General features: G+C 42.4%; 1 protein-coding gene across 30 annotated transcripts in view; it reads left to right on the plus strand.

Moving 5' to 3' along the window:
* Positions 1-27,072, plus strand: part of CELF4 (CUGBP Elav-like family member 4) — a 678,618-nt gene that overhangs the window by 436,126 nt on the left and 215,420 nt on the right. The gene's annotated exons all lie outside the window — the stretch shown is intronic.

The raw sequence follows: 27,072 nt of genomic DNA on the forward strand, positions 1-27,072 counted from the left end.
AATGAAACCTCAGAAAGAGAGAGAATACGAGCTGTGTTCTGGACCTTTGAAAGAGCTCATCCCTGCTGCCTTTACTGCTACTTATTTATGAATCTCTCATCTCCCCCTCCCAATCCCCCCTTCGTCACCAACCTCCATCTCTTGTTTTCCTGCAGCAAATCCCACCTTCCCCTTTGGATGTTTTTTACTTTTCTTTTTCCTCTACATTTATCTATATATTTTATACCCAGTAAGTCAATCAGTTTCAAATTATTGGTCCCTGAGACAGATGTTTGGTGAGTCATTTAGCTGCACGAAGTTCTTTAGACGGCTTGCTCTTCCACCTCCTGTTCATTTAAAGCATCTTTTGAGGCTGATTTTTCCTTTTCAAAATGTCTTTAACTGCCGAACGTTTGCTCCCACCGGGCAGTCTAATGATGTTGGACACAATATGTGTGAACATCTCTTTAGAGGCCATCTCCCCTAGGCTACATTCTTGCCTATAAAATCATTGTTTATTTAGTCCTTAGGCCTAGGAACCATCTGCAGTCCCCATGGCTCCTGTTGTTTTTAAAGTCCTATTAAGTTTCTGCACTTCTCCTCAGAGCATTATTTTATTTCTAAATAACCACAGACAACTTCTTGTCAATGCGGCTTCTGCCAGGCAAATTAGAGATGACAGTTTCATTCTTCTGACTATGGTGAGCTCTCATCTGATGTTATTTAATGTGAAAAACAACTGTTATATAGAGAGTGATTTAAAAACAATGAGAAAAAAATAATAAGAATAATAATAATAATTTTAAAAGAGAAGATGGAGAGGGTGGCCCAGAGACTCTGGGTTAAGATGCTCAGAAAGCTTTTGCCAGTCAGGAGAATATAAGGGATTGGAAGGCTCTATATAATGGTTATAACAAAAGAGAATCAATGAGTGCTGACTTGATGTCATTTTCAATCTTTCTTTTCCTGACTGGAACTGAAAACATTTTTGTTTGGTTTGGTAGGGTTTATTTTTGCTTTCCCTCCTTGCTGTCTTTGCCCACCTCACATTCCCCTCCTCTGATGAGTAAGCACTCAAAGCCCAGGACAGTAGCTGAGCCCTGTCCCCCAAGGGGGAGCCCATCCTGCTCAGCCACGCCTGGCCTCACCATCCAAGAGCTGAGAGCTGGCAGCAGGGACACCAAAATCCACCCCCTTGGTTGAGCAGCATCTCAGAAGCCGGATGTTCTCAGCATCAAGAGGCAGCTTCCTGTTGCAAATCCCTCTGTGTAGGACTTTTTTGGTATGTCTTAGTAGAGGTGATGCCTTTTCCTGGTCTTAAAATCAAGAATCTAACATGGTTAGAAGGGAAAAAGGGATTTTTATCTTGGTATTTATTTTAAGGATCCTTAGGTGCACCACATCCAGGTCAAATACACCGAAATGCACACCCCAGTGCACACCCCACAGAAGATCTGGTATAACATTATAGGTTTTACTAATTAGCATATCTATCAAAGATTCCCTAACGAGAGGCTCAATTGTGCCCCCTTCCCCAAGGAGCCTTTCCCTGGATGGTTCTATCTTAGTTTACAGAATATGTTCTGGAGAGGACCTTGGGGTCTGGGGCACACTGATCCCTAGCTACGAAGCTTCTAAAATGTTGAGTCTCTCAGCTTGACAAACAAGTCCAAGAATGTAGGCAAAAAGCACTAAGAGTACAGAAGTTACAAAAAGTTATAAAAGGGGTATAGAAGAAACGGCAAAAAATCATCATGGCATCAGAGGTACTTTACTTAAACAGCTCTGGCTAAAAAAAAGCTGAAGCCACTACAATGACATTGATGCCAGGAGAGGGACGGCTGAGCAGCTACCCCTGCTCTAGCCACAGACTTCCTCTGCAGGCAGGTGAACCAACGTAACTCATGCCCACACTTCTAGAAATATTCTTCTCCCTAAAGCCAGATGGCATCATCCATTTTTTCTACTGGGAATGGTTCCTGGCTCGTGGTACACCCCAAACCATGCCCAGGTATTAACTGTGAGTGCTAGCTGGTCAGGGCTGGCAGTGTGCCAGTCCACATCAGTAACAAAACAATAGGGACGACAAGGGAAAAACACCTGAGCCCAAACTGCCTCCTTGGACAACGCGATGACCATGGTGCTTTGACCTCCCTCAGCTTACAAAAAACAAGCTGCTGGCTCTGGCTTCATGCTGACTGCTGCTGATAAAAGTGTAATCAGGGAGAAAGTGAAAAATCGGTAAGAAAAAGAGGTTAACCTGTGTGATGTCTGTGAACCAGCCAGCATCTTACTGCATCAGTTTTGCCACCTGCTGATCAGCGGTGATAGTTGGGCAGGAAGGCTGCATTCAGTTGTGTTAACAAGGCTCTTCAAGATATGCAGGGAGAGGACTGTAAACGGAAATAGTTTGGAGGGGCCAATGTGTTTTGGGAGAACGCCTCACTGCAGTAATGTTGTGGCTCTGCAGTCAAACATTCAGATGTCAGGGAAGGAGGTTAAGGTGGCTTCTGTCATCTTGACACTACCTTCTCCTGAATGTGCAGCATAAGACTGTCAGCCTAACCCTCACTTGGTAGAAGTCGAGTAACTCCACTGAAGTTTTAAAAAATCTGAAATTATATTGCATTATTCTAGCAAAGAAACAGCACATTACAGTACTGAGAAAATAGGCTGACATCAATGGATCTATGCAGATTGACACCAGATGAACAGCTGCCTTTTACAGCAATCACTGGCTGGTTTTCCAGATAGTATGATATCACTTCAGGTGAGTGTTTCTGCAAACCTTAGCTGTTGCCATGCTCTACAACCCATTTGTCTCCTTGAATGCTCACACTGGTTTTGCGTTGTCAGAGCAGTCTACACTATCCTTATCAAGTTAGAAGGTTTATCTTCTCACTGTGGCTTGTATTCTAATCACCTGGGCACCTACATCCAGTCTGAATTTGCTTTTGAAACAGCAGGATAGCCTTACGGAGGTACAATTCAGGGGGATATGGCAATTCCATTACTGTGAAGCTCATTTACTGCATACTTGGGTGGTCTATATACTTTAGTAAATTTTCACTGTTTATCCTGCAGCTGTGAATAATCTCCTGAGTGTGGTTCTGTTCCAAATAGTTTTTCATCCCATCCTCAGCACCAGCATGCTAGAGCCTTCCAGTCACGCATTAAGCAATATGACCAGTTTCTCTCCAGTGAGCCTCTTCCAACATTTTCTTCTTAGGGGGACAAATTTAGGTACACGATCACTTTTGTTCCATTGGTTTTATTTCTGAAGTCTGTCTCAATGTCTGCTCCTGGAGCGTACAGTAGAGAAGGCAAGATGAGGAAATGTCCCTAGTTCTACAGCTAAAAGATATCTGCAGTCTATGATGGATATGTTTTTTTGTGAGACCTGCTTCTGCAAAGCCCCTGAGAAACTTTTGGGCTGTTTCTGATCTGACACTGTCATTCAGTGTCTCTTAGTCCAGTGGGAAGTTGTTCTTCACATAGCTCCAGGTGAATATGCAGGATATTTGGAGAAGTGAAATTAATACAGGCTAAGGAACGCCACAATGGGGCTCTCCTCCAGAGCTCCACAGAAGAATTGGGGACTTCTGGCCCAAGGGATCAGGCTCACAAAAAGTTGGTCATTCCACAGGAAGAGAAAATGGAGTGGAGACAATATGCACCTCCATCTCCACTCTTTGTTCCTTCATTCCAAAGGTGTAGGAACACTTTGCAGGAACAGAGTGGGCTCAGTAAAACTGAGGTGTGCTAACACTGAGTTCTTCCCTCACCAACAGCCTCATCAAATAGCCCTGACAAGTCTCTTAAGTCCTGCTAGAATTTGTGAATTGTGGAAGTTTGTTTGGGACTGAGATAGTCACCCATGGCTCCTTTAAATTCAGCAGAGAGGAAAAGTTATTCCAGGTGGCGATTCATCTCCTTGAAAAAAAGACAGGGCAACTGACTTCTGGAAGAACCTGTGTCACTCTACAGAGCTGTGGGTCACAAGCTGTGGCTTGGAGATGAAGGGCTGAATCTCAGCTGTGGCCCCTTTTGTGGGATCTACAACCCGGAGAGCAGAACCCAGAGTTCTACCTCGGGCAAGGTTTAAGAAGAGAAATTCTGTAGGGAGGAAAGGGGTACATCGTCATCCTGGAAGGAGCTGTGGAGAGGATGAATTAGTGTATCTCCATCCAAAAGAGCTGAGGTATGTTTGAGGATGGGGAGGGACTGTTGTGGTGAGTAGTTGAGTCCATCTATCCCACTGCACAGTCAAACAATGGATGTGTCCTTCTCCAGACACCAGTGATGTCGCCCCACAGGATATCCAGCTGTTCCTTTTATATAAGAAGAGGAGAGGGGGGAAAAGGAGGGAAATGGGAAGTGAGGAAAATTATTTTGAGCCATTACAATTGAACCCAGACAGTATTTGGATGTGACTGCAACTAAAATGGAAGGTCTTTTAGATGTAGAAAAGAAATCCTGGCTCTTAGAGTCCGTGGAGAATGCAGTATTCAGTAACCACAGAGGCAGCCATACATTATAAATACATCTGTAACTACTGAGATAGGTGTGAAAATGTAATTAACTGGAAACCTACTGAGTTTAAATGGACTTTTAGTTGTTTCAGGGGTTTTTTTTCCTTCTTCTTTAGCCCTTCCTCCTCCCATTCTAAAGTTAAGTTTAGACTTGTGGGTCCTCTAACTCCCACTGGCACAGTGTAATTTAGCAAAGGTTGTTCCAGCCGAATTTGAAATTAATAATTTCAAATAGGCAAATCAATGATATTTAAAAGCTCCCTCCTGTGTGTTTGTACAATCTGCACAGGTATAAAAGCTAATCACATCTTGCTGGGGAAGAACATTTGTTATCGGTTTTAAGTAGAGCTTGGCAGTTTGGCGGGATCAAACACCATGTTTCTTTCCAAAGTGTGTGTGTGCCTCTGTAATTTAATATTTCTCATTAACTTAGTGCTGGGAAAAGGTGTCAATGCCGACAGGGAGAGGCCAGACATCCCCATGAGAGACCATTTATTTTGTGTCACCATGAGATCTGCAAATAGAAGGAAGGGGGCATAGAAGGGATCACGTAGGATCAGAAACAGGAGGTTAAAAAATAAAGTTTCTGAGGATATTGCTTTTTTGGACAATGAAGGGCTAGGTTTGGCTCACCTAGAAGACATTCAGGAGGATGCCAAAACACAGGCTTCCTTCAAATATCTCTGCAAATGCCATATTAGTTCAGGTCCAGCACTACTTGTTGTCCTTTGTCATGATCATAGCACTTTCAAATATCACACACCTCATGAAAAAATACCAGAAAAAATTGCAGACTCTACATTTTTCATAACAGCATTTCTTTCTAACACCAGTAATTTGCTTTTACTGCCCACCTGGAAATAAGATATTGTAAAACCACTCCCCACATTTTCTCTATTTAGTATAATTTTGAATGTTATTACTATCTGAAAATCAGAGAATCAGAGAATCAGAGAATCATAAAATGGTTTGGGTTGGAAAGGACCTTAAAGATCATCTAGTTATGAATAGTACCCCCTTTCTAAGTCCTCAAAGACCTTCAGCTGCAATAATTTCTTGCAGCAAGGAGTTCCATAGGTCAACTCTAGAGAAGACAAAATATATGCTATTTCTATGCCAACTCCAATGTATAATTTATTTTCTGGATTAGTATTTTGCCTGTGCTTCTACATGAAAAGATCCTATTCAGCCCAGTGCTGTCTCATACGGAGAAGAAAAGCCAGCTGGCTGTGCTGAAATACTCTTTCAAAAAGTTCCAAGAAGGAGGAAGAGTCTCACATTTGTATTCTCCTTGCAACATCTCTTAATAATTTAATTCCCATTAGAAGTGCCTGTGTTGTAAGGGGGAAAGATTTATAGAGAGATTTCACTCCAGGTTGGGTTTTTGTCTTTCTGTGTTTTCTTGGCATTTATCATGCATGTTTTAATTTGGATCTGAGTCTTGCTACCATCTGGTCATTATTGCAAAGAAATATTCATTTTCTCTGAGTGACATGGGCTTCATTCATCATGGAACTAGCTGATTGCCCCTCGTTTTTTTTTCCTATTACTTGGAATGAAGTCTGAAGATACTTAGCACCAGACACAGCAGTAGTCAATAAAGTTTGCAAAGCTAGAAGCAGCTGGTAACTGGGCATAGGAAAATTAGGAGACACTTTTTAGGCTCTGATTCTTCCCCTCGTTCCCATACGTCATGCATGGGAAGTGCAGCATTAGAGGCCAAGGCAGCCTTGCAAAGGACGGGAAATGAACTGATGACTCCATTCCCCTTCTACTATTGAACTGTGAAGTGCTGTCACCATCAGAGTGAAACCTGGAGGTTTTTGCTGTCACCTAAACACAGGGAAGACAAAAAGGAGACAATTTACCCCAGAGGAATGTTGCAACAGCTACGCTCTGTTTCTCTCACAAAAGGAAAATACTTCCAAGAGTGACAGCCTCAGAAGCAGTGCAAGTTCTTCATGGAAAGGTCTCAAAAGCCGTAACTCAAGCTTTGAAGGGAAATTAGATATGATCACTTTTAGGCTCCTACCATGCAAGAGCCTTCCTTGGATGCCTGTCACTGCAGATAATGGGTACAGGAACTGGGGAGAAAACAGAGGGACTCTTAACTAGTTTTAGGGTTATTTGCCATGTGCAGTGAACCACAACCACATCTGCTCATCCTTTGCAAATAAATTGCTTGTGACTGTTCTTTCCCTTTTCCAGTACTTCCCACATCCTGTTGTGTAGATCCCTGGACTAAGCCTTCTTTTGTTCTTGTTGTTGGCAAACACTTCTGTGTAGCAGTTACTGCAAAGAGTGAGGCTGCATGTGTGATGGGGAGGGCTGTGCTTTGGTGTCTGCACGCTGTGAAAGCCAGGCGTCCATCAGGGGGTTGGACTGGGCAGCCTGAAGGACTGACATCCTTCAGCATCATCATTTATGTACCTCTCCAAATCGGGTAGAGCTAAAAAAGGGCCAGCCAGGGGCAGATGGCAACTTGGGATCAGTCAGGAGCAGAGACAGATGGCAACGTGTGACCAGTTGGAAGACAAGTTATTGCATGAGATTAACTGGAAATGGATGGGAATTGTAAAATGGGACTGGTTGGGAGTGTAATTCTGTACAGTCATTTGCAAAGAGCTGAAAATTAGACCACTGTCCTAGCTCCCCTGGCAGTCTTGGACGTACTTATGTTTCCAAACAGTGCAGAACCACACAGATCTGCAGAAAGCAAAGTGATCTCCCAGGGATAAGATCTGGCCAACATGATCTCACTACGACCTCTGGATTTGGACCTAGAGATTAGCTTCTCTTTTGGAGAGAACAGGTCCACTGGTAGCAGGCATTGCAGTTTAGTGTTCATCAACAGTTGTCACTGTGCCCAAGGAAATATGTTTAACAGTTTTTGGACACACAGCACATTCTGTTGCACCATGTCGAGGGTGGTTTCAAATGGAGCAGCCAACAACTGGAGAAGGTGATAGAACAGCTTGCTTCAATTTGGACCATCTGTGACAGTGAGATTTTGGGGTTATGAATACTCAGCCTTCCTCCAACCTAGCAAGGCAGAGAGAGAGAGAGAAAGAAAGTGGGAACATCTGTGAATTTGCTGGAGGGTAAAACCAAGCTGCCTATTGGGTAGAGCATCATCATAAACACTGAAATGACCAGGAAAAAAAAACTGTTCTCAATCAAAATTAATTTTTACTCTTCCTAATAGGTGGCTTGTTTGGAGGTTTTGCTCCTGCTCAAAGTGATTTGAAGTTGGTCAGGTCCCATTACTCCTAGTGAAATCTGTTATGATGTATTCTAACACAGGCAGGAGGCTAAGCAGAGTATTTATTCATTTATTTGACATCAAAGAAGAAGAGCAACAGAATCATCCAGCAGTAAGGGTAGATGGGTAGGAAAGAACAGGGGCGAGAGAGGCAATAAAAATAGAAGGCAGTCCAGATGTTGACTGCACACTAAAATACTGCCTTTCCTCTCTACTGATAGCACCGAATGTTATTTTGTTTTTTTGGAATTCATTTTCTGAAAGTGTCTGCATGAGGAACATCTGCTCCCTCAAATCCAGACCTACAATTTGAATAAATTATCAATATCTGGCAGAGCCCGTTATTAATGGCTAGAGTTTTATAAGATTCTCCAGTATAATAATAGCAAAACTAGTGGCTGGCATTCCTCCCAGAGGGACTCTTATTTGTCCCATTTTATTCTGTTCTGTTTTCTTTTCTTTTCTCTTTTACTCTCTGAATCTGAGAGTCATCAGTTGATTTTTACCGTAGAGCTTGGCTCAAAAAAAAGAGGGAAGAAAAGGAGAAAAGCCATTAATATCCTATAAATCAAAAAGAAAAATGACATCCTCAGATACAAAAGACTCCCTTGAGTGTTTTGTTATTATTACCTGTACAAGGTTGGACATGTGGTTTCAGAAACATCTTCTTCCATCAGGATTCATCAGGTAGTAAGGTTTCTCACTTCCATGCAAGAGATGAGTTTTATTAACTTCCTCTTCAGCATATACCCTGTTAATTAATGATGCAGAGCACCTTTGAGGTACTCTAATGTAGGCCGTTTATCAAAAAGTGCAACTGCATAGAAGAAGGACTATGTTCCTTCAATATGATAAATCCAAGCGCGTGCTTGGGTGTTCTACATCTCTCTTTTAAGTACAGCCACTCCTTATAATTGCAGGGTTTGACTTTCATTGCAAGTTCTGAAAAATCGCCTTCTGGCAGAGAGGTCCTCCCATGCACATGCGGATGGCCACGCACCAGGAAAAAACTCATCACTTCCTTCCCACAGTCAGCAAAGCACTAAACCCATGGGGAGACCATGCAGCCTAATTTTTGGGGCCACTCTGTGGAGCCCGTGGCAAAAGTCATTTGTCTGTGAGTCTTCTTTGTCGGTGGGGACGAAAGAGAATCCAGCAGGGTACCTGCATGGAATCTCTGCCCTCTGCTGTCCCCTAGAAATAGCTTCTACTTCTTTGCTCTGTTTGTTCCCCGGAGTTTAGCACTGGGAGATGCCTGTTATGAGCCGTAGTGCAGGGTCAGGACCTGCACTACGGTTCAGGTAGTGTGCCACTGAAGTCATCATTGCATGTCTGAGCTCTTGGCAGGATTAAACCAATTCTTCCCAACTGTCTGCAGAGAGGATGGAGATATTTGGCCCATAGATATGCCCATTGCAAAAAGGACAGAAAAGCAGACTTCAAGGTGCTTTGGATTAAGTCCTAATGCAAACGTCATCATATAAGAAAAAGAAAAATATAGAAGATAATATAATCATGTCAGCAAATACATGGAGCCTCCAGAGAACTCCACAGGTTGCCCTTTGTCACTATGATTTGCTTAAAAAGGCTGGTGTTAACCCAAACACGAGGAAAGGCAGATTTCACAGGAGTCTTCCTCATGTGTGGGTTCTGAAAACAGACCTGAATCAAGCAGCACCCTGTTTCCAACAGATCCCACTGACAGCAGAGAATGACTCTGAATGGTTGTGTAGGTCCTACAGGTGTGGATAAACTGATGAGACTGGCAACGCATCCCCAAGTACCCAGAGGGCCAGGGAGTCATCAGGACACAGGCACAGTCCTGGAGAGGGGAGTCACTAGGGCAGATTCTGCACAGTATCCCTCTCTACACTGGTAGGCAGAGCTTTGGGGTGTCTCTTGGGATTCCACATGCCAATATTTTCATGTAAAATGCTCCTTTAGCCAAACAGTGGTGGTCCCAAAACCCACCCCTGAGGAATGCCACCCAACACTGCTCTTCAACTGGGCACCGAAAAGACTCAAGTCGTTTAGTGCAACCATACAGCCAATTCCTAATTCACTGAGTGGTCCATCTGTCAAACCCATGGCTCTGCAGTCTAGACAATGAGGTTCTGTGGGTCATTGTCAAATGCTTTGCACAAATCCAGGTAGATTATGTCAGTCACTCTTCCCTTATCCACCAGGGCTCTCATCCAGCTGTAGAAGGCCATGAAGTACGTCAGGCACAATTTACCTTTAGTGAAGCCATGGTGGCTGTCACCTATCACCTCATTATTTTCCATGTGCCTTAGCATAGTTTCCAGGAGTATCTGCTCCATGATCTTTCTGGACACAGAGATAAGCCTTCCTTTTTTTACCTTTTTATTCCAGTCACTGGGAATTTTACCAGGCTGCCACAACTTCTCAAAAATGATGCACGGCGTCTTAGCTACTTTGCCTACTGGTTCTCTCAGGACCCACAGATGCACCTCATCAGGTTCCATGGACTTGTGCATCATCAGGTTCCTTAGATGGTCTCAACTTGCACTTATCCATGCACAAGCTCCTAAGATAACCCTGTCCTTAGGACAAGTCAGCTGGTTTTCACCCAAAATTGGTCCCTGTGAGCAGAGTCAGTCCTGAACACATGAGCTGCTGTGCTGCCTCAGTGAAAAGCTACATCTCATGCAGGGATGGTGAAGATGAATTAGTTAATTATGTAAAGTGCTTTGGAGATGAAAAGTGACATCTGAGTGCCAAGTATTACTATTAATAACAAAACATATACCACCTACCAGGTATTATTTCTTCTTTTCCCCATAAAAGATATAGTTCTGAAGTTCAGATTGCACCAGCAAAAGTCAGAAGGAAAGCATAAGATTTTCAGCAAAGTATTTCAGTCTAAGCAATCCAGAATTCAGAGGAGCCCATTTTCTTAGGTTCTGCCTGTATTACCGCCTCTGTACTGTGCTATGCCAGTGCCAATATGAAATCCTAACAGATCACAAGTCCTGCACAAAAATCTGCCCTTCCTTATTCTGGTGTTTTGTGCAGACATATGAAGCACTTTGTTCAAATTCAAGGAAAACATCTCTGTAAGATTTACAATACAGTCAATTCCTCCTCTCTTACATCTCTTACATACCTACTTAAATTAAAGCATGGGTTTTAGGCTTGAGAAATCTGGGTGCCAGATTCTTGGTGAAGCCCCAGTTTTACTGAGAGCCAGAGGGAATGGGAAGGAGAGGGAGTGGAGAAATTTTCTCTGAAAATTCAACCTCACATAAAATTCCAGATTGTGGCATATGAAATGAGAAAAAAAGATTGCAAAATAGGAAATTTTGTATGTACCAAGCAGGATATAAACTACATTTCAGACTTGTGTTGGTATTTAAACCTGTTTGGTATGTTCTTGCTGGGTCACTTAAAAACTGGGCCTCGGTGGCAAAAGCAGCAGGTCATTATTGATTTTAGTCTATTACAATGTTTCAAAATAAAGATTCCAATAGTGTTTTGTGAGACAGCAATTAAGTTACAAACTCTGCTGTAGCAATGTGTCTTATTAAAAAAAAGTTCATATATGGCAACCAATGCCAATATTAATTAAACAACTCCAAACACTGCAGTGTGTTTCTGCAGGGGGGAAGGAGTTTTCTTTTCATGTGCCATACAGCCAGCCAAATGTAAGATATTTTGAGAATGAAGCAATTTGTTGAATACACATCTTTGTCCTCTCCCCCTCCTTTTCCTCTCCCTCCTTGCACAAAATTTGAAGGCATTCATGTAAAATGGCTCTTAAGAATTTCACACACAGTTTTATTTATGGTAAATTTATTATAATAAGGATGTTCTCTGTCATTGTCTGAGAGATTTATTTATTGTATCACACTTTTGAAACTGCTGATATTGATTGTTTCAAGAGTTTGCCTTAAAGGAAGAGGGGGAGAAAAATAACAACAAAAAAAGCCTCACGAATGAAAAGAAATGGCCATGTTGCTATCAATTATTTCATAATGAGATATGAGGAGAGAATTTTAAACATTATCTCTAGCAATACAGTTGAACAAACAATATATTTACTGGAAATTATACTCCGATGATGAATGGCTTGTTTTAAAATAGAGGCTCCTCTAATGGGGGCCTTTCAGAGAAGCAGTGACACACAGTCCAACTCACAATTATTATTGCATTTTAATCGAAACTGAATTCCGTATGTCTGCCAGAGAGTGAGAAGAGTGAATCCCATTTGCAAATATCTCTGTCCTGATGATCTCTAAACAATAACAAATTCTATGCTGTCCAAAAATATTTTAGTGATAACTCCATTTGCCAGTAATTCATCCTTTTCCTCCTGCTACAACCCCCCTTTAGCTTTCTTTCTCAGTGTCCAGGTACATTTTCAACTGCAAAGATTCAAAAAAAAAAAAGCTTTTCCCACCACCACCAAATGAGTGCACCCTTCCCCCGCCACCACCTCATCTTATGTAGAATAGGGAATTGAATATTACTCACTGCAGTTTCTAGCTATGACAGACAGTAATTTACCATTTTATTGTGATTCAGTGCTTTGGACAGAGGCACACATTGCCTGTCATGCTGTGTTCATCACCGACTGTAGAGACAAGCATTGCTTGTCAAATAGTAGAGCCCTTATAATGAGGACACCTAGGTGTAACATAAAAGATTCACAGGCAAAAGGACTTCTTATGGAGGGCTTAAAGCCTCTAAAGCAGTATGAGCTAGTTAGATAACACACAAACTTTAGAAGTGCTACAGACAGATATTTCCCCGTTACATCTATTAGGCATACCGAAAACGTTATCAACAGAACAATATGTAAACCTTTGTGCAAAGTAGGCAGAGCAATCTATTTGCATTATCTCACCACCCTGTAGAAGGGATGAAAGAGGAGGGGGTGTGTGTGTGAGTGTGGGACATGCAAACAAAACCGCACAACCTAACCAGGTGTGTGCAAGGGAAAGCAAAAACCTCTAACTTTCACCGAAGCTGTTGGATGGTCACTAATGAGATTTCCAATGATTTTCGTTTGTCTTCATTTCTACCAAGGTTGACTCTGCATGGCATTTTTTTCATAAAGCGAGAGGTAAGGTGGGCCAGCAGGTTATAGCACGCACGTCACGCCGTAAGCAGCTGTCAGGGGGCAGAACACTGACACTTGAGATTGGATTAATCCTCCATCAAACCTAATCGGAAATAATGGACTGGATCCTCAGCTGGGGTAAATGGACACAAACCCAGTGTTTTTTAGTGAGGCTGTCCTCTTTCATGTCTGTCATGGAGCTGCATGACCCGTGTGTGACTCTCCGCCTGTCATTGCCCACATGGCTCCCAAGGTTGGAGCTGGTCCCCTGAAGTTGCATCCCTTTGGCATGTCAGCACCTTCTTGGTCAGGTAGGAAAAGGTCTGCACAAAACTTGACAATGATGAGGCACTTGAACAGGTTGTACAGAGAAGCTGCTCCATCCTTGGAAGTGTTCAAGGATGGGTTGGATGGGGCTTGAAGCAACCTGGGACAGTGGAAGGTTTCCCTGACCATGGCAGGTAGGTTGAAACAAGATGATTTTTATGATCCGTTCCTACTGATGCCTTAGGAAAGACATCAGTACGTAAAGCATTCTGTGATTCTATGAATGTTTGCAGAGCGTGTAGGTGGTACCTTGTCTCCTCTGCCAGTCTCAATGTGACTCAGGCCCAGGGTTTGCTCGTTTGCTCAGAATTGCAGAAAGTTTTGTCAATAGGACAGAGCAGAGACCTCACAAGGGTCCTGAGAGCTGAGTGTAAAGCCAGAGCTACACTTGTCTTCAGACACTTGGCCCTGGTGTGTGCTCGAAACCACCTCTGAAGAGCAGCAAGCTCTTCACAGACCGAGGCCCTCGGTGGGTACAATTGCCTCTTGCTTTTTATCCCTCCCTCCCACCCCAGTCTAAGTGGCCTTTGTTAGCTTCAGATTGTGAAGCATTCTTTGAGTGTACACTTCCAGGGGTGAGCAGAGCCATATCTGCATAAGGGGTCCTGTGTGAAGACCATACACTTGTCTGCGTGGGAGAAGACAGGGTGAGAGGTTCATGAGCCATCTTTTCCAGACAGGTTTTCCTCAGGTTACCCCAAAACTGAAAAGCATGTTAATAAACCTATGTCAGATTTCCTTTGGCCAAAGGGACAATGCCTTTCCTCAGCAGTCCTTCCCTTGGATACCCACCCCATGGGAGATGGGAGTTTTCTCCTCTCTCATCCAGGTCCCCTCCCTTTCCTGGGGCAAGGAGACGGAAAAAACAAAGCTGGATGCAAATGCTGCTGGGTGGAAGTTGCACCATGTGCTTTTATATTTTCTTTGCACAGTAATGTGAGCACATAAGTTCATCAGTGCATTATTATATGCACATTTTCAGTCTTAGATGTTGTGTTACAGAAATCTGCCTCCACACACAGTTCAGCATCTCATTTTCAGGCAAGGTTATGTTTTCCTTTAAGGGTAGTTAGAAACACAACCAATTTTAGGTAGTAATACTAATTTAGGAAAGTGCATGTTCTAATAAAGGTAGTTTAAATGTATTTAGAGGCTGAGGAGTGCTTGAACTTTAATATTGCCAGTTTCAGATAACATTTGAATATTAGTGAAGCTAAACTGATTGATTGAATTACTTTAGGGAAGGGTGAGACACAAATGCAACATTTTAGTTAGTCTTATTACATTTTAATTTAGCTTAAGGGAAATTGTAACTGCTTGAAGATTGGATATTAGAATGCCCAGGTAAATTTTTGCAAGATTTTGCTTTATCACTACGTGCATATGTCACATGCTGACATTCATTCTCTAATGCTCTTTCCCATCTTTTGTCCCACTTCTCCTAAAAAAGAAAACAATATGTGAAATTGAAAAATGGTGCTCACTGAGGGGTTTAGAGACATTTGAAATTTGGAATATATTTTAAAGGTCAATTTCAGCAGTAATTATGTTATAATGGTGAAGCTTTTAGAGAATGCGAAACGCAAGATTAATATGTTGCCAGATAAAAAGTGGCAGAAGACTCTATCTTGTGAGTGTGTGTGTGTGAGTACGTGTGTGTATGTCGCACGTGTTGAGCCTTACAGGCTCCACCAACACACTAGGGCAGCTTTCCCAAGCACAAGGAACACCACCACACTTTGTACAGAGAGGAATTAGCGGTTTAATTAGATAAAGTGAAATGTTCTGGTTTACAGTGAGTATGTATGTAAATCTCAGGTGGGTGCTTTAACTGCATGATAATCTATGCAGCTTTATATTTTGTCAGGTGCTCTATTGGCTCATTGTGTGCTCCTTGTTGCCTCATAACCTAATGTGCCTTAGTGTACTTGATCAAAAAAAGAAACCTCTGAGTCATGACAATGCCAAACATCACATGAGTTTTCAGCTCTACTAGAGTTGTGTAAGAAGTTTCAGATCCTCTGATGGAAATTACTTCATAAAACATGGTGAGGACTTAGTCAATGTAGCCGACAAACTTATTTGTTACAAACCCCTCTCTGCTGGATGCAATCCTACCACCCCAGGAATGGCATTATCCTGAAAACTCCGTCCTGGCTTTTCACTGCTCTGGATTGGCACTTTCATCCCAACAAAGTTTTTCAGTCCTCTGGCTTCTCTTTGGAAATCCAAGCCTGAGAGCACATTTCTGAGATGAGCTAAAGGGGTGTATTAAAGCCTGAACACAGAAGGGAGTGTTCATGCTGTTTAGCTGTAGCTATGTGAAGAAAATCCTGTGAAATATAGAGGCCTCTTTGTATCTATTCATTGTATAGAACTAGGATTCCTATTCCTTTTATTTTTAAGCATTTAAAAGTCAGGAGAAGAGGTCTGAGCTGGTTTTCTTTTAGGACCAGTAAAGAAAAATTGGCAGGCAATGAATGTGTACCCAACCAAGTTGGGTGGGTTCTAGGTGTTCTAGGTGAATATCCAGGTTTTTGCTGCTCTCCTCTCACTGCATAGGGAGGCTAAGTGACAAGCTCAGGGTAGGCATCTAACACTTAGGCACTTAATCCTTAGATGAACCTCATCTATTCACTCCATTTGTATTTAAATTAGGTGCCTAAAGACCCCAGGAAGACAGTAAACTCCCATCTCTCCAGTGACCAAGTGAATACGAAGGCAGAGCCCCCACAGCACGAGCTGTGATTGCTGTGGAAACTGCGAGGCACCTGGCCACTGCAGCAAGGCAAAGTAAAACAATAAAACAGAACATGATGTATAATGAGAGAACTAGTCATTTCCCAAAGCACATCATAAATAGTATATTTACAACATTAATTAAATGTCTGCAACTAAAATTATTTATAATAGAGATGTGAGAACTCAATAGACTATTAGTGAAGTCAACTTGTTTCATTCCAGAAGGACTGGACAAAGACTTATTACACTGTATATGAAAGTCTTAAAGAGTCGCTGGCTTAGAAAAGTTTCTTTCCAAGATGTCTTCATAAAAATAATGAATGTGTTATAGAGCATAGCTTATGAGAGAAAGCCTAGTTTGTCTTGACTCCTCTCTGACATATTTCCCATATAAACAAGGAGAAAAAAATACATACTTGTATCCTAATGAAATAATAGCGTACAGTTTTAAAGAGAGCCCCAGAAAACCTACACACTGGTATTTGTTGTCTTTGAGTATCTCCACAGTGTGTAAAGCAAGGACCAACTGAAGGCCAACAGGTTGCTGTCTTCTGGTCAACAGTGCCTACATCTCTACCTGTGAATAAAACAGGATGCTGGCATCCACCCTGCCCTACAGTTTCCCACACTGATGAACCATTAGCACATCCCTTGACAGCTTTGGCTTGTGTCCAAGCTGACCACGGGTCCCTACATGAAGGCACACATCATTCCAAGGACCATTCCCAAAAGCTATGTGAATTAATTTCTGCCAGGTTTGTTTCCCTCCACCCTGATCTGCCCTCCACTGTGTTTCCACAGGCTCTGCATGTTTATGGGTGCTGATACATCCTCCTGCCACACCTCAGGATTTTAGCACATCCACTCATTTCCAGGCTTTGCAAACACTGCTCTGTTATGTGGGGTTTCTTTCCTGTGACTCTGAGCAGAGCCCACACAAATTAACAGGCCTGTTTACTGTGGGTGTGGTCGGAATATATCAGCTGGCCATAGTGCTAGAGAATCATCCCTGGACTTGTTTTATTTAGACATGAAGACATGCCTCTGCTGCTTTTAGGAGGGAAGGGTCAGTTTCCAGCAGCAGAAAATCCATATCTTTGATCATTGATACGCTTTTCTGTTCCTTCTCCAACTGTGGTCTTGAGCCTGGAGGCTCAAGAGCCAGTTACTGAGAGCTGGTCAGGTCTTTCCCTTTTCATACACCAGCATTTACTCACTGGACCAGCCAACAAATGACATGGGAAAGAAAGAGGAGATGTAAGGCCTGTTATTATCACCGCTTGTTTTCATGATTTGGATACCTTTCATGAGGCTGTGAACACCTACCAGCCAGCTAAAATTAAAAATATAGTGGGTAACTACCAAACTCCATTATTATTACATTTAATTTTGACTTTCCTTTCCTCTTCTCCTTCCTCCTCCCTCCTTTCTGTGTTTCCACTGAGGTGACTGTACCCACTTCTTGTTTCTTCCTTGTTCTCAAAGTTATGCACTATGAAGATTTCTTTTCACTCAATACACTGAAGGGTAAATAAATCAGAAGAAAGCAAGTCCCTCTATCCTCCTCAAGGAACATCCTCCTGAAACTTCTGCTGGTCCTCTTCGTTGCTATTGTCCGCTTAATAAACATCGTAGCAAGGCAGTGTCTCTTTGTCATCTCCCTTCAGATTCCAAGACTGTTATGCATTAAAGGTCTGGAGCCACAGGGTGTGCCAAAAGCTGGGTCATATGTTTTGCTATGATGTTTCCACTATTTCAGCTCTGTCTAGAAAGGGCAAATGGTCAATCATCTTCCTGAGAGTTAATGGAGCATTTCTGCAGCAAGAGGAAAAAGTGAAAAAGTTTAAAAAGAGTGGCTTATTATCTCAGTCAGCCAAAATTCACCTAGCCTGTCACCTACCTAGAAGTCTTCATTTTCTTTTCTTTATTCTTCCAGATTTTTCTTCCTTTGCTTTCTTTCACTTTTTAAGCTTTCCTTTAGTTCTGTTGCTTCAGTTTCAGACACACACCCCTGTTCAGTTCTCCAATTATAATATTTTGAACTTTAACATTAAAACCAGGATACCTGTCTAACATCTCTCCTGTATGCTTCTAAGCTCTTTGCAGACAGTAATTAACTGAATCTGACAACAATTCTGAAAGTTTAGGTGATTGGAGGCACAGAGTGCCTGAGTGTTCAGATGCTTAATTAGTAGCAGAGAGAGGAAGGGAGCCCAAGAGTCCTGACTCCTCATTCCTTGATTTGACCATCTGATGTTGTCTCACACAAAGGACAGGAAAATATGGATCAGATTATCTCTGTCCCCATCCCTCTGCATCTTATTCTAATTACTTGTCCATATTTAATCAACTTTATCAATGCCAGATACCCCACCAATCTGCTCTGGGTAATGCTCTGTGATACTCTGATTACTCTGTAATACTCTGTCTTCTGGTCCTAACCTTTCCCTTGAGATTTTCCCCCTCACCTGCTGTAGCACCAGAGCAGTTATTAATGATATTGAAGGATCACGTCCAGCTACCTCAACCAGTGAGTCCAGCCAAAGAACTTAATACTTTTCCTTTCTCCATCAGCAGGGATATAGAATCATATAATCATGGAACCACAGAATAATTTGGGTGAAAAGGGACCTTTAAAATTATCTAATCTAACACCACTGCAATGACCAGGGACATCTTCAGCTAGATCTGGCTGTTCAGAGCCTAGTCCAACCTGACATAGAACGTTTCCTAGGAGGTGGTTTGCTGAGCATTGCAGGACTTTTTACTTGTGGTGAGGTTTACAAGCACAACTGGGCTGATTTTTCCCCCAACATGTGCCCAAAGTTTACACCTTTCCTTAACCACTGCTAAGTACACTCCTTTATCATTCATCCTGACAAGTTTAAATTTGTCTCTGACTTCAGGGAGGGACAATATGTTAAGACAAGTAATATATACATCCCTTCCCCATCTATCCCACTCCAGACTTTGCTTTCTAGACTAAGCTCTTGTACTCCCTTTTGTGTACTTGGGAAGGACTGGGGGCCCAGACAGAGGGATGGGGAGATGCTGCTGCCATGATGGGAAGAGCACACGACTGTGGGCTCAAGATATTCTTCACATCTCCACAAAGACACATTTCAAATTACCTTGCCCACAGTTGCAAAGGGAGCTGAGGCAGAGTTTGTGACTGTTTCCCTGCTACTGTTTCTCGATGTGTCTCATTACTGATGGGGCCAACCTTCACCTGCCCTATTCAGGTATTTGGGTACAGCTGGGGGCAGCCAATCCTCGCACATACAGAATCCACCTGCCTCAGTCTCTGCACTGTTTCTAGTGTTCATCATCCTGCCCCATGCTGCCATCTCCCTGACTAATTAATAAGTGAGTCATCTTCTCCTGTGGCCTCAAAATGCATTCAAGCTGTCAGTGGGACATTTATTTATTTATTTTGTTGTGGTTAAAGGCCTACTCTCCTAAACAAGGAAAGGATAAATAAAATCAACTCAGACAAGGTTATTTCACATTCCTAATTTCCAACACTATTTTTTTCTTTTTTTGCTAAGGTCCCACGATGCTTGTTCGTGTTTTTCCCCTTTCCCTCTCCCACCTGCTAACAAAAAAACAAAATACATTTTCGAATCAAGATAAAGCCATCAAAGAACTAACTAAACATGATTAGAAAGGACCTCTCCTTAATGGGAAAAAAATCATGATTTAGACCTGGCTGCTTTCCAAATATCCCTGTGCAATCAACCAAAGAAACACATTTTAGAAAACAGAATTGTAAAAGTAACTTTGAAGAATCGGTTGCCATGGAAACAGATCTGTAAATACTTAACTGCAAACATTAAGTGACACAGTGATATTCCAGAGCTCAGGATGCTTTAAAAGGATGGCAAATTTCACCCAGCTCTTTAAATAATCAACTCGGCTGTGCTTTGATTTTTCTTCTTTTTTTTCCTTCTCCTTTCTTTTTTTCACACTATTCAGTGCAATCGCATCCCTGTTCTCAGGCATGTGTGATAATGGAAATGCCAGAACTATTTTATAAAAGAGAGTCCTGATCTTTTATAACATGGAAGCAGAGAGGGAGGATGCAGCACCAAATACAGAGTCAGAGCAACCTGTGGAGTCTGAAAATATAGCTCAAATTCATTCTGTTTCCCTATAACTGCAGGGTCAGAAGAAAGCGTGATTGATTGTGGCTTTTCACTGCAAGAAAAACCGCAAACGACCGGCAATTTCTTGTCATCTGCCAGGGAAGAATCAGATGCAAGGAAATAAAAGGGTTATGGGCAATTTTAATTTAAACAAGTGGGCACATTTATGTTGTGCCCTAGCCTTAAATCTTGGTTCAGAGTTAACTCACTTCTAGGTTCCCCAGTACATTTCAAGACCCAGCTCCTGTTGAATTCAGTGGAGTAAGAGTTCCCTGATTCCCTGGGGAGTCAGGGCCCCTCTTCTTTCTATTCATGGAACATCCATGCCCCACATACTTATCTGGTCCAGCCAAGCAGGTGACTTCATGTGAAACCTCAGGTGTTTGAGGGGCAAAAACCTCTCTCCCTGCTAAGGTCAGAAGAGCCAACAGCATTGGTGTTTCCTCCTAGGAGAACAGTGAGGGGCAGCTGCTGATAGACCTTTCCCTGGCTGCAGGCACTGATTGTGGAAGACTTTTGCAAGCCTGCTTTCCCAAGATTTTGAATGGTTGAATTTTCAGACATACTTCAAAAGGTCTACATGTTCTCCCCAGCCTCAGGAAAGGTGAGGTGGGTCATCAGAACCACAGTGTGAACGACATCTTTAAGGATGACCATGACCCAGTACGTGATGATAGGGTGAACTGTAGTTATACACCTAGTCCCATCAGATGCCTCTTGATGGCTTTGTTCATCTGTTCAAAGTTTTGGCAATATAGGTTTTGCTGCAGGTTTAAATCCTAACATAGGCAGGTTAATTTAACTTGTAGAATCTTTTGGGCAAGGTGATTCCTCTTTGGCTTCTGACAGACTGTGCTCAGAGCCTCCCTATGCTGCTAAAATAGCATATGGCTTTTCCAGAGTAAGGGACTAGGAGAGAGGAGAGGATATTTTCCCACTACAACTCTGCTGTTGGCAAGCATTCGGATTTGAACCAGAGATCCTCACTGCTGAGCAACAGCCTGTGAGTATCTGCAAACACGGGCTTAGCTGTTGCTTTAGGAGGACCTTTAATAACCTGCTTGTTTTCATCGTTCTGGTTGGGTTTGAGGTTTTCTCTTCCCCGTGGGCTGGCTGTGTTATCCTACTGAAAGCTGAGCGGTATTATCCTTTAAGCTGATTTTTCTGCCCAGCTTAGGAAAAGAAGGGACAGGCAGAGGAAGGAAAAAACATAGAGGCCAAGGATGCAAGAAAAAAACAGGAGGGGACAGAGAAAAGCAGTTTGAAAGGAGCCCTGATCTTCAGAGTGATCACCTTTTCCTTACACATTTTATTTGCTGGAAGTCTGTACAACTGTAAGAAATTCGTCTATTCCCTGTGTAGTCTGGGGGTTACTAAAATGGGCAGTGAAACATAGATAGAGGGATAAACCTAGATATAGAGAATTTGGCAATCAATTTATATATATAGATGTATAATTTTTTTTTTTTAAGAGGTGCCTTTATCTCATATAGCTGAAAAGTTCCCACCTGGATCTCTCCCCTGCACAGCTTGCCTATCTCTGTATCTCACATATATGCCATCTGTCTGGGAACCTCTGAGAGAAACCTGTGTGATCTTTGTAGAAGGAAAGTGAGGAAAAGCACATTTTCCTTTGCCTTTCTCCACTCCCTCCTGCTCCCTCCTCTGGATGCATGCTTCAAGGAGATGTGTGCATGTCAGGCAGAACTCAGCCCAGGGCAGGGAGAGGAGAGGTGGCTCTCATTTGCAAAATCTGCAGTGTTTTCATCCTTGGCATGGTGGTGATGGGGTGGGGGAGAGGAAGGGGGTATGGCATGTCACTTCACTTTATCACTGCCTGGGCTCTCGCCTTGTCATTCGGCACTTGCCATGAATCTAAAGAGAGTTTGGCCTTAATAACTTCACACAAGTACTGCATTGCCAGTGACTTTAGAGACGGGTGACAGCAAGCAAGGAATTATAATGAATTGCTGCAAATGCCTTCTTCACACAAATTACAGTTATTTTCTTCAGAGCCTGCAAGCCTTCCAACATCAGGATTTTGGTTCAGAAGATAGGGTAGGGTGTTTTTCTGTATAGGGAGACAGATATACATTTTGCCATCACGCTTGGACCCCTTCACCTCTTTCTTCCCCTACTGCCTCCCTGGGGGTTTTTTCTGGTTGGTTGGTTTCAGATTTTTTTTTCTCTCATGCAGTCAGAAAACTGATTTTCCCACTGAAAGCAGTACAGTGCTCACAAGTCACCCTGTACTTTAAGAGAGAGTGGAAAGAAGTTTGGCCCTTGTGGTGACTGCAACAATTTAATTTGGGGTTAACATCTTTCCTTGACACCTCAGTTGTCTAGATTGGACTGTGAAGGTCCCCTTCTCCACTGAGGGCCATGTCACCCTGGCTGTTTGCCCATCCTGATAGGTGTGCCTTGCTGAAGATGCTCTCAAACAACACTCCTGCCTTCATTAAGGCAGCTATTTTGGTCTCAGTAAGGAGGGCTACTGTTCCTGCAAGCTTTGCTTGGCTGTTCAGCACCCAAAGTGCCCATGACTGGTTCAGGCTGACTGTCACTGTTGCCCATAAGTACATTTAGCTTTGTTAGGATGTGATGCATTCAGGTTCTGACTGTTGAAGGAAAGAGGGTAAATATCACCCAGATACAGCATGACTTATTTTAGACTGGGGTTAATGGCCAGTAAATGGCCAGTACATGGCTCATAACCATTTTTCATTTCCCCATCAGTCTCCATCCTTTCCTTTAACAGATATTTTTAGCAGTAGTGAAGTGATACAGTCCTTGGCATTTCTAAGAAATTGTCTGCACAGACAGGTAAATTGCCCTAAAATCTCCTGGGTGCTAACACATAGCCAAACCCTCCATCTTTAATGCTCATCCTGGAGACGTCTTTGCTAGAGTTCAGACCACAGCTATCCCTGTGCTGAGGACAGAAGATTGTCTTCTTTTGTTGCCCTCTGTGCTGAATGGATGACTGGAGGTGGCATTGTCTTCTCTGTGCATGGGTTCAGGTGATTTCAGTGGTGGTCTGCAGAGAGCAGAGGATACATGCCACACAGAATCAAGAACAGCCTCCCTTAAGGTGCAAAAATAGAAGTATCAGGCAGTCACTTTTGGCAGCTCTGCAAAGGTCACTTCTGTTCTGCAAGAGCATCTTCCAAAATCACTAGAGTAAATGGGAAGATTTATTCTCCCTGCCCTGCTTTTTGTTACAAACTGGGAACACAAGCTAGTTTCTCCACATAAGTCAGAAGTGTAACTCTAAGTGCACTTTAACCTCATCAACTTTAGGTATTTAAAAGATTCTCTAAGGAGTTTTGATTGAGAGCACAGGTCAGCTGAACTCTGTACAGTTCAGGCAGCTTTTCACTCTCTCTCAGCATAATCATCGATACAACGAGGCCTTGCTTCAGCTGTTCAGTTCCTAGATTGGTTTTAAAAAACATTATTTGTGCTATTGTCCATGTTACTTGTTGAGTTAGCAGCTGTCATATGTCAGGATCAACTGAGGGATGATAATGCGTGGCAGAAATATTTCAATTATACATGGAGCTATTCTTAAGCATTTAAAAGAAGGGGATGTCTGTCATCCAAGCCCATGTTATTCTGGAGGTGCACACCTCCTGCTGCTGCATCTCAGGTGAATTCAGGACAGGTATTTGATCTTCTGTTTTCACTGGAAATGGGTTATATTTTGTGAGGGGTGTTTTGGGAGCAGAGGAAGTACTCTGAGAAACAGGGTACTGAAGAGCAATATTATTAAAGAGTGAGCTATTTCAGTGCAGGCTCTGGGAGCAACATGCTTGCCTTTTCCCTAATCCAGTGTGTCTTTGAGTCACTGCTGACTTGGTTACTGGCAGGGAGAGTCTGTTGCTGCTGGCTCTGCGGTGTCAATACAGTTAAAGGGACACTGCCAACATGCTCTACCTCCTCAGGAACAAAATGTGAATTACAAGTAGTTTCAGGTGCTGTGTTTGCCCTTGAGTATCCTTTGCTGATTTCTGTTGTCTCACAAACATGTTTTGAAATGCCTTTCCTTCCCTTGCTGCAATGTGAAAGCCCAATGACGGACTGTCAGTCACCGAGGGAGTGTTGCAAAGTCCGTTCCTGGTGGAAGGGTGATAGTTTCACTTTGTCAGTCTCCCTGTAAGAAATAGTGTGGGATGATAGTACCCTGCGTCATGCACCTTGTCAATAAATTTATCAATTAAGTTTCAAGGCTAGGAAGACATCCCCAGGTAGCATCAGCACCTGCTTTTATGGAGTGTTTCCACACATCCACTGCTGGCCTTTGTCAGAGATAGGACATGCTGCCTGGATCCACAGGCTCTCCTTGTGCAGCCATTTCCAGGTTATATAGTATGGCATGTTTATTTCTTTACAGTTATGTCAAAAACTGAGACAGGTTCTTTAGTGCTCAGATCACAATTTAATTGGGCAGGGCTAGCAGTTAAGAAAATCTATATTTAACTTGGAGGTGACTAAATATTACTGGTGCCATCTCACAGGTATCTGACATTGCAGTTACTTTTGTCCATGGCTCTAAAATCAGGAAAGAACCTGCAACAGCCTTGTACTAGTGTAATCACACTGGATGGAAGTGTGGCCACATGGTCTGAAGTTATCCAGCTATCAAAGCTTATGAGTTGCCATCCACCTTTTAGGCTCCTTGTGGCTTCTTCTGCCTGCATGGGTGGCAGATCTAAGGACACCTATTTGATGAGTTACATCAGGTCAACTGAAAGAGGACAATTAAATATGTATGGCACGAAAATCTCTAATATAGGAGCTGTGCATTAAACACTGTGGTGTTAATATGTCCAGATGAGGTGTGAGCACACAGTCAAATTACATCAGTGAAACAGCTAGCTCTGCTACAGTCTTCAAGTTTTAACATTAGTTTTATGTAGAAGAATAGAAAATAGATTTTCTGCAACTGGGCATTAATCCCAGAATCTTTCTGAACCCTAGGTTGAGTCTGAAACTTTTTGAAACACAGTTAAAGCATCAAAAACATCAAAGACATTTGAAGTAGCAGTATCTAAGATCAGCACTTTATTTCATGTGCCCGAAGCTTTTGTGATCCTTTAGCTGGTGCCATGTACCTGCATAACGTTTAACCACGGCCTTACTTAAAATAGTTAAACCAAACACTAATATTCCTTTAAGAGGGCAACAGATTCCACCTTATTTTAAAACTTCTGAGTGAACTAAGCAAAAGTGGAAATGTCCTCATAGCCTTCTGCCTTTCTCTAACAAAATGAACCCAAATAGGAAAGCTGACTTAAGCAATTACAGTTTTGTCAACATTTGGTTTTGTTCTGGACTGGAATGAAGAGGCAGAATATCAAAACCCATCTTGGCACCAGGAGTTCTGGAAACACTGAAACTTTTTTAGTCTGACATCTTTGATTGAAGAAAAACATTTAGACTTTCCTCAAATTGAAATTCAATTTCCAAGCAGCCAGACCTGAGCTGTCGCGGAGCCTCAGGCAAAGGCTGTGGATGGGGGACACCGTGGGATTTGTAGCGTGGCAGGGGAGCCCAGCCCTGTGAAGGATGGGGATGTAAGACAGATAAACTATTGCTCTCACAAGAAATGGCTTTCACAATTATTTGAATTGTGGGAAGATCCCACTTTCATCAGAAGTCCTTCAATTACCTTTTTTCAAACAACAGATAATTATCCCCATTTAAAGGAGAAAATGATACGTGGCTTTAGCAGAGAAAAGGGGACATTTGACCTAAAACACATTCTTGAAAGGTAGAATTAATGTTCTGTGCATTAATTTTGAAGGGGAAGGAAAAAAACTATGAAAGAATCCAAAACAAAAACACATCCCTCTCCTCTCCCCCCACCAACACACACAAATGGTTTATTTGATGTGATGTTTGTGATGTCAGTGAGTTTGACCAGTGTTCTTCATTAAGAATCTACTAGTCTACTGGATTTTGAGACATTTATGGCAGGGATCATGACTTATTTTCTGTTGCATAATTTATGATTATTACTAATTAAATGCAATAATAGTAATGAATGCAGTCCTCAGGCTTGAGGAAACTCGGTGACTTGAGAAATTCAGGTTGCTTTTTTAAGTAGGATTTTCTCAAAAACAAAAACAAAACAAAACAAAAAAACCAACACAAAAAAAAAGGAAATTTTGAATATTTTTTACAAAGTGAGAGGCTTCAGAGCTGAAGATGTACATCATGTACAATTACGTGTCCTGAATGCATTAGTTCAGGAGAAGGGAAAGAGTTGTATGTCATGTCTGTGAGGCTCCTGATTCTAGCAAAAGAGCAGTAGTTGCAAGTGAATTACAGCAGCTCTCTCATTTCTTTGTAGAGAAATGTTCTCTATGCTTCTTTTAATTCCTTCCCTATTTCTTTTTCATTTGCTATTTCCAATAAGTGGAAGTGGTTAGAAAACCTGTCATGGTGACTTTTAGCTGTGCATTCTCCTCTTCTACCTTCTCCTTCTTAGGTCAGCCAGGATTACACCACCACACATCCAGGTTGGTGGTGATGGTGGTGTTAGTGGTGATAGGAAGTTTCGTGAGAAGGAAGAAAGATGGTGAAATATTTCATTTAGTGAACTCTACCTCATTCCTCTAGTACCTTGGAGAAGGAGAAAAAAAAAAAAGACTGTATTAAGGGGTTTTGAGGAAATGGGAAAGGAAATGGCAAAAAGCTGGGTGGAATGGAAAACATTTTCAGGAACACAGATGTGTGGAAATGCAGATTTGTGAAAGACACTGAGAGGTGTCTGGGTGTTTTGAGAGAGACAGATGCATGAGATCAGCTTTCTCTCCATCTTCTTCTCCCACTGTTCTGCTGAGGTCCCATCATCAGTGAGGAATGGAGAAAGATAAGACTGTTGTGTGGAGGGCAGAGCAGGGATGCTCAGTCCTTGGTGGGAGTCAGGCAGAGGAAATGCTTGGTCAGCTTAGCTTTGAATGAGGGAGAGAGAAGCCAAGAAGCAGAGAGAGGAGG

Source organism: Aphelocoma coerulescens (genome assembly GCF_041296385.1).
Source record: "Aphelocoma coerulescens isolate FSJ_1873_10779 chromosome Z unlocalized genomic scaffold, UR_Acoe_1.0 ChrZ, whole genome shotgun sequence".
In the NCBI taxonomy this organism is placed as follows: Eukaryota; Metazoa; Chordata; class Aves; order Passeriformes; family Corvidae; genus Aphelocoma; species Aphelocoma coerulescens.